Source organism: Globicephala melas, chromosome 6 (assembly GCF_963455315.2).
Source record: "Globicephala melas chromosome 6, mGloMel1.2, whole genome shotgun sequence".
Lineage (NCBI taxonomy): Eukaryota > Metazoa > Chordata > Mammalia > Artiodactyla > Delphinidae > Globicephala > Globicephala melas.
This window is the reverse complement of record NC_083319.1, coordinates 114,176,301-114,189,925: the sequence shown is the minus strand read 5'-3', so window position 1 is coordinate 114,189,925 and position 13,625 is coordinate 114,176,301.

Genomic DNA, 13,625 nt, shown 5'->3' with positions numbered 1-13,625 from the left:
AGAACAACTACATATTTAAAGATTTCAGGCACATTGAGATTTTGATTTTGTTTACAAATTTGGGGATATAGTTCTATAAACCCGGGAAATCCACCTAGTGAAGAATCCTGCTTTTAAGCACATGGTCAGCATGGCATCTGGAGGCTCCTAACTCACTCCCAGCCAGGCTGGTACTGAATTACTCAGACAAAAGCAAGAGTTTTATTTATCCCTCAGTGGCCATGCTTATGTTTCTATTTCCAAACCCAAAGAGCAAAGTAAGATATTACAAAGCACAGGAATTCCCAAGTCCCTAGCACCTCTGCTGAATGCAACAGGAAACCAAGTTTCTCACTAGTTCTTAGTTTTCTACTAGATCCTAGCTGACATTTCTTGTGATTTGTGGGGTTCCGAATCTACTGAGATAATTTATGACACCCACTTATCTTAGTGAAGCTAAATCTGTGTACTGCCATAGATAAATCCTGATATTTCACTGGTGTAATACAGTGGTTCGTCTCTTACTTCCATAGAGTATAATGTGTAATAACCCTTTCATCCACATTCCACTAACCAGAACTCAATCAGAGGACCACACCTGATGTAGACTAGCCTGTGCTCAGGAGATGCAAGCAGCTTGCTGAACAGCTAGCAGTACCGGCTGCTACATTTAAGTGAGATGAGGTGTCACGGTACCCGAGGCCCAGAACTTAAATATCCCCACAGGATGAAGCACCATCTAGATGCTTTGGCATAGAGATGGTAAGAAAGCACTTAAGCTTCGAAAACAGAGGCACCAGATTTGAATGCCGGTTCTTCAGTTCACTTGCCAAGTGATTCTGAGAAATGATACCGTCTCTGTGAGTAATGTTCTCGTTCATAAAATGGAAATTACAGCACCTATTAGAGGCTAAGCTGTGTCCTCCCCAAATCCATACGTTGAAGTCCCACCTCAGAATGGCACTGTATTTGCAGGGAAGGCCTTTAAAGAGGTGATTAAAGTAAAATGTGGTCATGTGGGTGGGCCTTCATCTAAGCAACTAGTGTTCTTATAAGAAGAGATTAGGACACAGACACACACAGAGGAAAACCATGCAAAGACACGGAGAAGACGGTCCTCTAAAGCCAGGGAGAGAGTCTACAGAAGAAACCAAACCTGCCAACACCTTGAACTTTGGACTTCCAGCCTCTAGACCCCTGAGAAAATAAATTTCTGTTGTTTAAGCCACCAGTCTGTGGTGCTTTGTTATGGCAGCCCCAGCGAACTAACACAGTACCCAACTCCAAATACAGTTTTGATGACAAAGTTGAATATTTAGGCTGCCAACTAAACTGCTTCCTATATAGAAATCCCTCAATAAATGACAAGTGTTTCTACTTCGATTGAGACATGAATGTTTAATTGAAGTTTAGTAATTTGCTTTAAAAATCTCTGACTGTGGAAACCATTTTAAAAACGGATTAGAATCTCGGAACGAAAGACCAAAATCTCTGATGGCGTTTGATTTGAAAGAAAGATAATAATAATCATTGTTTTAATTATAGTATCAACAGTAAAACTTACTGACTGTCTATAAATGCCAGGGCCTCATTCATGTTGACTCTCTAAGTGCCTGGTTACTAGTCAGAGCTCAGACCAAGTCCAACCACGGCCCAGAATCCCAGAATCAAAGAGTTTTGTTACATTCAGGCTCTAAAAATACAAAGGATCCTAAGAGACTACTACAAGCAACTCTATGCCAATAAAATGGACAACCTGGAAGAAATGGACAAATTTTTAGAAAAGTACAACCTTCCAAGACTAAACCAGAAGAAATAGAAAATAGGAACAGACCAATCTCTAGTACTGAAATTGAAACCATGATTTAAAAACTCCTAACAAACAAAAGTCCAGGACCAGATAGCTTCACAGGCAAATTCTATTAAATATTTAGAGGGGATTTAACACCATCCTTCTGAAACTGTTCCAAAAAATTGCACAGGATGGAACACTTCTAAACTCATGCCATGAGGCCACCATCATCCTGATACCAAAACCAGACAAAGATACCACAATAAAAGAAAATAACAGGCCAAGATCACTGATGAACATAGATGCAAAAATCCTCAACAAAACAGTAGCAATCTGAATCCAACAATACAATTAAAGGATCACACCATGATCAAGTGGAATTTATCCCAGTGATGCAAGGATTTTTCAGTATCCATAAGTCAATCAGTGTGATACACCACATCAACAGATTGAAGAATAAAAATCATCACAATAGATGCAGAAAAAGCTTCTGACAAAATTCAACACCCATTTATGATAAAAACAAACAACAAAAAAGAACTCTCAGAATGGGCATAGAGGGAACATACCTCAACATAATAAAGGCCATATACAATAAACCTACAGCCAACATCATTCTCAATGTTGAAAAGGTGAAAGCATTTCCTCTAAGATCAGGAACAAGACAAGGATGTCCACTCTTGCCAATTTTATTCAATGCAGCTTTGGAAGTCCTAGCCATGGAAATCAGAGAAGAAAAAGAAATAAAAGGAATTGGAAAAGAAGAAGTACAACTGTCACTGTTTTCAGGTGACATGATACTATTTATAGAAAATCCTAAAGACACTACCAAAAAACTACTAGAGCTCATCAATGAATTTGGTAAAGTTGCAGGATACGAAATTAATACACAGAAATCTGTTGCACTTCTATACACTAACAATGAAAGAGCAGAAAGAGAAATTAAAGACACAATGCCATTTACCATCGCATCAAAAAGAATAAAATACCTAGGAATAAACCCACCTAAGGAGAAAAAGACCTGTACTCTGAAAACTATAAGACCCTGATGAAAGAAATCAAAGATGACACAAACAGATGGAAAGATATGCCATGTTCTTGGATTGGAAGAAGCAATACCATCAAAATGACTATACTAATCAAGGCAATCTACAGATTCAATGCAGTCCCTACCAAATTACCAATGGCATTTTTCACAGAACTGGAACAAAGAATTTTCAAAATTTAGTGGGTCATAAAAGATCCCAAATAGACAAAGCAATACTGAGAAGGAAAAACAGAGCTGGATTAATCAGGCTCCCTGACTTCAGACTGTACTACAGTCATCAAAACAGTATGGTGCTGACGCAAAAACAGAAATATAGATCAACAGAACAGGATAGAAAGCCCAGAAATAAACCCTAGGACCTATGGTCAATTAATCTATGACAAAGGTGGCAAGACTATACACTAGAGGAAAGACAGTGTCTTCAATAAGTGGTGCTCAAAAAACTGGACAGCTACATGGAAAAGAATGAAATTGGAACATTCTTTAACACCATACACAAAAATAAACTCAAAATGGATTAAAGAGCTAAGCGTTAAGACCAGATACTATAAAACTCTTAGAGGAAAACATAGAACACTCTTTGACATAAATCACAGCAAGATCTCTTTCAAACTGTCTTCTAGAGAAATGGAAATAAAAACAAAAATAAACAAATGGGACCTAATTAAACTCAAACGCTTTTACACAGCACAGGAAACCATAGACAAAAAGACAACCCACAGAATAGGAGAAAATACTTGCAAACAATGTGACCGACAAGAGATTACTCTCCAAAATTTACAAACAGCTCATGTGGCTCAATATCAAAAAAACAAACAACCCAATCCAAAAATGGCAGAAGACCTAAATAGACATTCCTCCCAAGAAAACATGCAGATGGCCAACAGGCACATGGAAGATGCTCGATATCGCTAATTATTAGAGAAATGCAAATGAAAACTGCAATGATGTACCACCTCACACTGGTCAGAATGGCCATCAGTAAAAAGTGTACAAATAACAAATGCAGGGAAGGGTGTGGAGAAAAGGGAACCCTCCTACACTGTTGGTGGGAATGTAAATTGGTGAAGCCACTATGGAGAACAGTATGGAGGTTCCTTAAAAAACTAAAAATAGAGTTACCATATGATCCAGCAATCCCACTGCTGGGCATGTATCTGGAGAAAACAATAATCTGAAAAGATACATGCACCCTAATGTTCACTGCAGCACTATTTACAATGGAAGCAACCTAAATGTCCATCAACAGATGAATGGATAAAGAAGATGTGGTATGTATATACAATGGAATGTTACTGAACCATAAAAGAATGAAATAGTGCCATTTGCACCAACATGGATGGACCTGGAGAGTATCACAGTAAGTGAAGTAAGCCAGACAAAAACATATGTTATCACTTATACATGGAATCTAAAAAAAAAAGATACAAATAAATTTATTTACAAAACAGAAACAGACTCACAGGGTTACCAGGGGACAAGGGTGTGGAGGGAGGGATAGATTGGGACTTTGGGACTGACATACACACACTGCTATATATAAAACAGATAACCAACAAGGACCTACTGTACAGCACAGGGAACTGTACTCAATATTCTGCAGTAAGCTAAATGGGAAAAAGATTTGAATTCTTTTCAAAAGAACAGAAACATGTATCACTGAATCACTTTGCTGTACACCTGAAACTAACACAACATTGTTACTCAACTATATTCCAATATAAAATAAAAATTTTTAAAAAGTATAAGGACAGCACTGATGTTTTATACCAGTTACGTGCAAATGGCGAGAAGACAGGCACAAGTCCAGTAAATAAAGCAATTAAGAGTGGCCAGGACTATGTAAATCTTCCTGGAGAACAAGAGTGAGATGTCTGAAACATCTAACACGATCCAGACCACGTCAGGCTTTATCACAGAAGCCGCTACTGCCTTTGTGCCGTGAGAGCCAGGGAACCTGGTCCTCTCAATGAGACATGCTCTTTGATGTCCTCTGCTTTATTCAGCTGTCTGTGAACAGGCATTTTCTTGAATTATTTAATTACCATAAAAGAAAATGTATCATCTGCCAGTAACTCTTTTTTTTTTTTTTTTTTTTTTGCAGTACGCGGGCCTCTCACTGCTGTGGCCTCTCCTGCCATTGTGGAGCACAGGCTCCGGACGCGCAGGCTCAGCGGCCATGGCTCACGGGCCCAGCTGCTCCGCGGCATGTGGGATCTTCCCGGACCGGGGCACGAACCCGTGTCCCCTGCATCGGCAGGTGGACTCTCAACCACTGCGCCACCAGGGAAGCCCAGTAACTCTTGCTCTCTGTCAACCATTGTCACACTTATGACACCTACACAATCCTTACCTTCATTTTACAAATGAGACAACAGTCAGACAAGGCTTAAATGGCTTGGCCAGGGTCACACAGATGGTAGGTGGTGTAGTCAAGGCTTGAATTCAAACAGTCAAGACTGTGTTTCTTTAACTACTGTGCAATGCTGGTGTTCAAGGCAGGCGGTGGTATAACAACAGAGCCAGAGCGAGTGTGAAAATGTCAGAGAGAGAGAGAAATATCATATGTCTATCATACATACATAAAAATACATGTAAGTATTTGAAAAGACTATTAGAAGGCTATAATGGTCTAAGATTATCACTAGTTATGAAGCACAATTAAGGAAGAAAACCTAAGGGATCAAATTGAAGAACAGTCCTTGGGAAATTTATGAAAAATTAATGACTCCTGACCTAGCACCATACATTTTGTATCTAAATTGTATAAGCAAACTGTTTAGCTTGATTCTCACAGAAATGGTGACTTTGGACCTAAGTAGGATGCTCAGCACAAGGTAATTTGGGGAAAGGCAATTCCTTCTCCTTTCAGGTCTTCCCTGTGATATAAATCAAGGCCTCCAATACACCTACAGAAACATTTGGGAAACACGCCTATTTACACAGAATGCTAATTTTTGCTCATACCTCTTTTTTTTTTTTTTTTTTTTTTTTGCAGTACGCGGGCCTCTCACTGTTGTGGCCTCTCCCGTTGCGGAGCACAGGCTCCGGATGCGCAGGCTCAGCAGCCATGGCTCATGGGCCCAGCCGCTCCACGGCACGTGGGATCCTCCCAGACCGGGGCACGAACCCGTGTCCCCTGCATTGGCAGGCGGACTCTCAACCACTGCGCCACCAGGGAAGCCCTGCTCATACCTTTTTTGTGAGTCTATATGCAGTACCCGATTCCTTATATTTAGAACATCTTTCGTTTGTTCATTTCTTTTCATTTATCAGCTGCTGGGGATCTGAAAACATGATAAAGCTGATGTTTATAGGACGTACTGAATGTCATCAGATATAAGTATTTCTATTTAGAGAATATGAGAGTTATAGAGAAAAATATATTTGCTGCTACCACTGAAATCCTAGTCCCTATGTTTCCTATACTTTCAAGAGTATTTGAGATTCATAGATTTAAGTACTTTAGAAAGTCTCTTTTATGTGTTCATCAATAGTTCAGCCCATTTTTCCTGAGGCTTTAGGCTAGTCAACAACAATATTAGTAACCACTTACTTAGCCAGATCATGCTATAATATTTTAGCCAGATAGTTTTCATTCTTATAAGTAAAAATCCCATTATGAACGTGGGCTGGAAAAAGATTTAAAAAAGGAAAACATTTGAGAGAAAATTTGCTGCACAGATATAACAAAGGCAGCGTGTTTTAAATACCTTTATTTTCTGTTCTGCGTATAAAAATGTTTTCCTCTAACATAAATGCAGAACTGGCTCATGTCCTTTGTAAACTGGGTGTGTATATGTGCACATTCGTATGCCTGTATGCATGAGTGCGGTGTGTTTGTGGGTTTTCTGATGCTATCTCATAAGTTGGAGTCGCTGTGGTTCTCCCCACGCTCAGGATAATGTGTTTAAGCAGCCGCTGCCTCTTTAACATCTTCACATACAGGCTGTGTGATTTCCTTCCCCTGACGCACTGACAAAACAGGAAGAGTTGGAGAGCAGCAGCATATTTCTCAACAAATAAGATTAAGTAAAAAGAAAACATCTAAAGCTACTGAAAGCCATCGACCTAACCAGGGACTTACCAGATGTGCGCTTGAATACCTTTCATCCTTTTTAAAAAATTATCAGCTTAAAAGTTTTTTTCTTACAATTTAAAGTCTCAATCAAGTCGATCCCCACTTAATACAAATCATCTTTTGGCGTTTTAGTATAACACTGCCCCTATTGCTGAGTCATCAAAAAATCCTACTGAATAGTTTTTACGTTTATTTTTTTATTTTATATTGAAGCATAGTTGATTTACAATGTTGTATAAGTTTCCGGTGTACAGCAGAATGACTCAGTTATACTGAGTATCTTCAGTAGTAATGTTAATTGTCCCTTTGACTCATCAAGACTCTTTCACCTTCCATTGGTTTTCTCCATCTGGTTCTCATACTATTACGACCAGATTTTTATTAGTGGCTTTTTATTTTCACTGGTGCTGGGGAATTGAAATTCAGCTGCAGCCTATCCTAGCAAACTTTTAAAAAATATTAACTAAAGTTAATCTTTTGTTCAGGTTTCATGAGCTTTGCCTACTGTCCTTTTTCTGTCCCAGGATCCAATCCAGGGCATCACATTATATTCAACTGTCATGTCTCTGTAGGTTCCTCTTGGTTGTAACAGTTTCTCAGACATTCCTAGCTTCTGATGAGCTCAAAATATTTAAGAAGTACCAACTGAGTATTTTTAGCATGCCTTTCAATTAAGATTTTTCTGATTTTTTTCATGATTATACTGGGATTATCGAGTTGGGGGAAAGACCACAAAGGTGAAGTGTCATTCTCACTACATTATACTGATATCAAGGCTACGTAATCCCAACATCACGTCACTGTTGGTTTGACTGATCCTCTCACTGAAGTTCAGTTTATCAGATTTCTCCACGGTAAATTTACTCTTTCCTCTCCTTTCCACATTAGACTCTGTGGAGAGAAGTTGCTGTGTGCAGCCAGAGAGGAGTCTTTCTTCTTCCTGTTGGGCTGGGCTATGTCACAGGGCGTGAGGGCTCCCCCTGCTGGTCTCCTGACCCTATTTACTGGTTTCTGCTTATTATTATTTTTTACAATATATTTATATCAGTGTAGATTCATGGATATTTATTTTACACTTTAGCTATAATCCAATACTCATTTTTTAAAATTTTGTTACTCAAATCACTGTTCCAACTTTGTCCATTGGGAGCTCTTTCTATTGGCTTCTGTGTCCCTTTAACTCAGCCACTTAAATGTGGTTTTTTTTTTTTTTATTGCTTTGCTTTTTTGATTTTTGGAGTACTTTCTCTTTGGCACTACAGATGCTCCGAGGAAGGTTATATATTCTCTGCCCAATCCCAGAATCAGCTCGTGCTCCAAGCAGCCTGGTCTCTTGCTAATGAAGAACAGTTTGAGAAGCCAAGATGTAGCTGCTAGATTTGCTTGTTGCTACTGGATGTCATTGCTTCTAGACGCTCTTAGAATCGGCATAGTTTTAAAATAGTGAATCCCTGGAGTCACCAAAAGGCACTCCCAACCCGAAGAAATCTTGCCGATGAGGTGTACTTGTTGTGGTATTTTTTCTCCAGGCAGAAGTTCACTTGGTCAAACGGCACCAACTATAAGTGGCATTCCCCCGTTTGCAAATAATTACTGGTGAAAATTTGTTTAGCCCTGATGATGAAGGCTTACCATGTCCTTAATGAAAAAATGCTATGTTCGGCAGTTTTCCCTGAACAATTTAAAACTTGGAAAGTATAAGGTGACCTATAAACACAATGTGCTTTATCCTGAGAATCCAAAAGAGAGAGTACTATTATGTCATTTCTATAATTGAATTCAGCAAGACTCAGGAAGGTGAATGGATTTCTCCAAGTTCTGACACGTAGGCAGAATCTAGTATTTTAACGTATTTTTCATTACAGCACGCTGCTTTATAAAAAGTAGATTTTATTCATGACTACATTATTTTCAATAAAACAAGATAAAATTTTGCACCTCTGATTATAAAAATGTAAAAAAACAATGTGAACTATATACTCCTCCTTTATACATCCCAGATAAAATATGGTTTAAAAACAATGTGTCTAAAGTTTAGTCTTAGATAAAGCGTTAAAATCAGGTGTTCTGCCGAATTCGACAAACTGTAATGTAAATCACTCAGAAAAAAAGAAGCACCTGCTCTCACGCTTCTACACCTCCCCCCCTCCCCGCCTTAACTAGCTTCCTTGCAAGAGATATTTAATGGCTATTTTTGCCAGTGCCTTCAAGCTAGAAAACATTGCCCACTGGAATCATGGAGTTTTGTGAAATTCAGCTGCAGCTTATTAAGGCACTTTTTTTTTTTTACATTCTTATTAACCATCCTCGTGACTAACTGCCATTACTCGGCAAATATTCTTTGTACTATTTAAATACGCATGCTGGTGAGGCATCTTTTATCTGTTAACCTAATGAGTTTGCTAGCATGCTATGTTCCACACTTGTCATTTTTCCTGTAGACCATTTGTTTTCTTTCTAGCTGCTTTCCAAAACAAAAATGTTCACATTTCTTCTACATGCACAAAATTTTCCCTTTGCATCCCTAAATTTTGTAACAAGATAATAAGGAATAATTTTTTTTTTTCCCTGCGGTACACGGGCCTCTCACCGTTGTGGCCTCTCCCGTTGTGGAGCACAGGCTCCGGACGCGCAGGCTCAGCGGCCATGGCTCATGGGCCCAGCCGCTCCGTGGCATGTGGGATCTTCCCGGACCGGGGCACGAACCCGTGTCCCCCGCATCGGCAGGCGGACTCTCAACCACTGCACCACCAGGGAAGCCCCAATAAGGAATAATTTTAAATTATTACTGATAAATATCCCCACCTCCTTCCTAAAGTATCTTCATCTTTGTTTTGCAATCTCAAATTTTCTATTACTTTTACTCGACTCTCCCCTCCATGAAGGCATGAGGGTTATTAAGGCATAAAGGTCACCTTTCCTGTCATATGTGTTCTCCATAGTAATGCAGGATTTAGAGACATCCAATTAAAACTGTATTATCTGCTAATACAATTTAGTGAAAAATTGACACAGGGACTCTTTTCCACATACATCACCCACCATTTTGCACACTTAAAAAAAATCTGTGAGCATTTTAATGCATGTTTTTTCATCCAGGTAACACATGAATTTTGGAAACCTGGCTTGCCATGTACCTGTGTTACCACGTGCAAGCTTCCTCATGAAAATCCATTATTTCATCCTTTGCTTATCATGTTCTCTGCCCGATGGGTGTTTTTCTGACCTCTAACTTTCTAGTCAACAAGAACTTCTTCCAGTAATGTCTCAGAATATTTGGCTTCTCTAGTATGTTGTCATTTATTTTAGGTTAGTTTGTATTTTTACTAGTGTAGTTTACGTAAGTCTAAACTTTTTTGCTATCTTAGTCAGCACCAAAACTTACACACAGAAGGTGTCCAGACAAAGTTAACACATGATGTTCGCACACTTCATTAGCAAACCCACTATAACCCCACTTTTTAAAAATATAATGTAAAATGTTCATTCACAATGGAAGTTGTCTTGATTTCGGCAAAAGCAGTTAGGATTTTTTTAAGTTGTTTTTCCTCCCTAAATTTTAGATTTCTCAAGAAATCAACTTGGATATTGCATGCCCACCTTAAAAACAGTTTCAACCTATTTTTAAAATAAAAATGTATCTTCTATGTTTATTCTTTAGCTCATATATTTATTCAAGGAAATTTACCATAAACTAGCTGATGCCTTCTCTGCCGGATGTAATTCACTCTTTTATAAAATGTATATTTCAATAGTGCGATGCAGCTTAGACTGACATTTTAATGGCACATTCTTAGTTGCTGGATTCATTTGCATTTACATCCAATATAATATCTACAGTCATCATCTGTTTAGGCTTTATTATGCTTGCCTCTTGCATCTTCGCCTCTGAACTACGCTTTTTCTGTCATTAGCAGTAGCCACCAGGGAGTGGTTCCAATTGCAGAGTAACCCTAGGTTACTTAAAGTGATGGAGTGGGCTCCTGATGAGGGTCCCAAGTGTAAGACGTAAGAAGATAGAAAGTTGAGAAGTTTAAGTGTCAGGCAAAATGCAGGGAGCCTATCTTTGTCATGGAAGCAGAAGACTAACATAGACTCCAACCAAGTCCCACTCAGCCAGTACTAAGATTCACCATGGTTCGCAATGATATTATGAGGGAATTTCTTGTTTTTATGAAGGATAATATTCTATTAGAAAACAACGCAATAGGCTTTATTATTAATATAAAGATGTCGAACAATTCATGGCTGGTTGGATCACTGGTGAAAGCCATTGGTAAAGAGTGAATCTCAGTTTCATACCAAACTACTATATTCTCTGTTCTCTAGAGCTAAGAGCGTAAATTAGAAATATTTATTATTCATATAATATTTTAGAAATATTGCTTGGTCTGTATGTATGACTCCCAAAGCTATAAGGACATATTTCTTACTGTTGCAAAATGGTAGCTTTAGATTAAAAAAGCATATTTTTAGTTCACAAAATTGATAAGCAACTCATACCATATATGAAATAGATAAATGACGTCACAAACATGAGAAAATAAATGCAAAATTAACAATACCAGAAAGTGTGGGTTTCTATTAATATATATGCTCATTTAATGAGATAATCAATATTTAAACAGTGTCAAATTCATGAGAGTAGAAGAGTACTTAGAAGTATAAATAAATATTGCTTCTTTAATAGACACCTTTTTAATAAATCACTGTTATAGAGCAAGATAAACTATTAACTAATGATAAATATGTTGACGAAGAACTGGATGGTCCTGATGGTAAAATAATCAGACAGTCTCAACTCTAAGGTCCCACAGAGATTCTTTCTATAATTTCTAAAGGTCGCAATACATTATTTCTATTCTACGTTAATCAAGGAGCAAAGCCTCATAAATAGCAACTGAAGTATAAGGAAGACACCAAATATTAATACATTAAATGGTGAACTAAAATAAACCACTTATATTCAGATTCTCTAAGACCTGCATACTTTAATGTAAGGGTGAAGCAGGATTGATTATGTAGCTTCATTTATTTTGTGGACCTTATGGCAGACAATTCTGTTTCAGAGAGGGAAGACATCATCTACTAAGGATATGATAACTGTGCATTAGCTTTGTGATTCTAACCTATGGAATTCTTTATTTGCAATAAACCACTTAATGAAGGCAATAAACCACTGTTGTCCAAAGGCAGAGCGGCCAGTATACTTCCGTTGAGATTCATTTATCTCCTACTATGGACGTCATCCAAACCATCTAAAAATGGTGCTTTGTGAAACGTTTTTTAAAAATTGAGTAGAAAGAAGCAAACTATCAAAGGTTTCAACAAGCTTTTTTCAATATGCTGATTGGACAGGTACTCAGCTATGAACACGGTTACCTAACTCAGCAGTCTGGTTTTATGGTACTCTTTTATGATTCACATATCTCCAAATTACGCTCACATTAAAAGCAAACATCTGGTATACATCATTTTATGAAATATGCAAATAAATCTACTTACTGCAATATGGTAAAATATATTGATCTATAAACCACAACACTGAACAACAAATCAGCCATAAACTAAACCCCAAGCATCCCTTCAACACTAAAACTCTGTTCCAGGCTTCCTCCCGGGAAGTGTGAGCTGTCACTGGGTCCCAGCCCCGAGGTGTGACAATGACCACAAGTGAGTCCTCCCTGACAGTACAGCCAACTTCACAGCTTAGACAGCCTTTTGGGAGGACACATACAGGATATATACACATACTGAGCTCATACAGGCTATGTGACCCTATGTGTTGAATATTCTATTTCCTAGAGTTACAGCTGAATGTTTTCCAAAATTTGCTTTGAGGAAAAAATTACAGTTTGGGGAAATCACTGTTAGCTGAGTAATTAGATTTCTTTGTGTCATGTAGCCCCTTCCAAATTTTATGTAAAAAAGTCACTTAGCTTAGCAGATGGATAATTCAAAGACATGCGATATTAATTCTACCTCTAGTTTCAATACATTTTGAGAATTTATACAATTATAATGAATTTTTTAAATATTGGTAAGTAAAAAGAAGCAAATTAAAATCTCCCATAAAACTGTCAGCAATTTAAAAATTCTTGTATATGTTGGTACATGGTCAGCTAGATAACTAAATGCATATTATATGAAGGCATTATAAACTATGATCTCATCTAGAGCATCTTCCCTTTCACCTCCCTTTATTCCATGGCTCTCTATGTTTGGCGTAATATAAGGTTGTGTTTTTACATATATGAAATTTACCTGTACACATTTTCATGACTACAGACACGTTTGGACTTATGTTACATATTATTACATATTACTGAACGTATTATATGTTCAAGTTATAGTGACTTCTAGATATATTTTTATTAGCTCTAATTGTCTATTAGTCAGGGTTCTTAGTGTCAATATGATTGATCCAACCATCCACCCTCTTTAAGGAACTGGCTCACAAAATTATGGTGACTGACAGTCCCCAAGATCTGCAGTGTGTAAGCTGGAGACCAGGGAGAGCCAATAATATAGACCTAGTCCCAAAGCTGGCAGGCTCAAGAAGCAAATACCATACGACATTCCTTACATATGGAATCTAAGACTACAAGGAGGCACCAGCTCACACCTCTTGAGTCTGAAGGCAGGAAAAAGCCCATGTCCAGCTCAAAGGCAGCCAGGGAGGAGGAATACCCTCTTACAAGGGGAGGTCCAGTCATCTTTTTCTA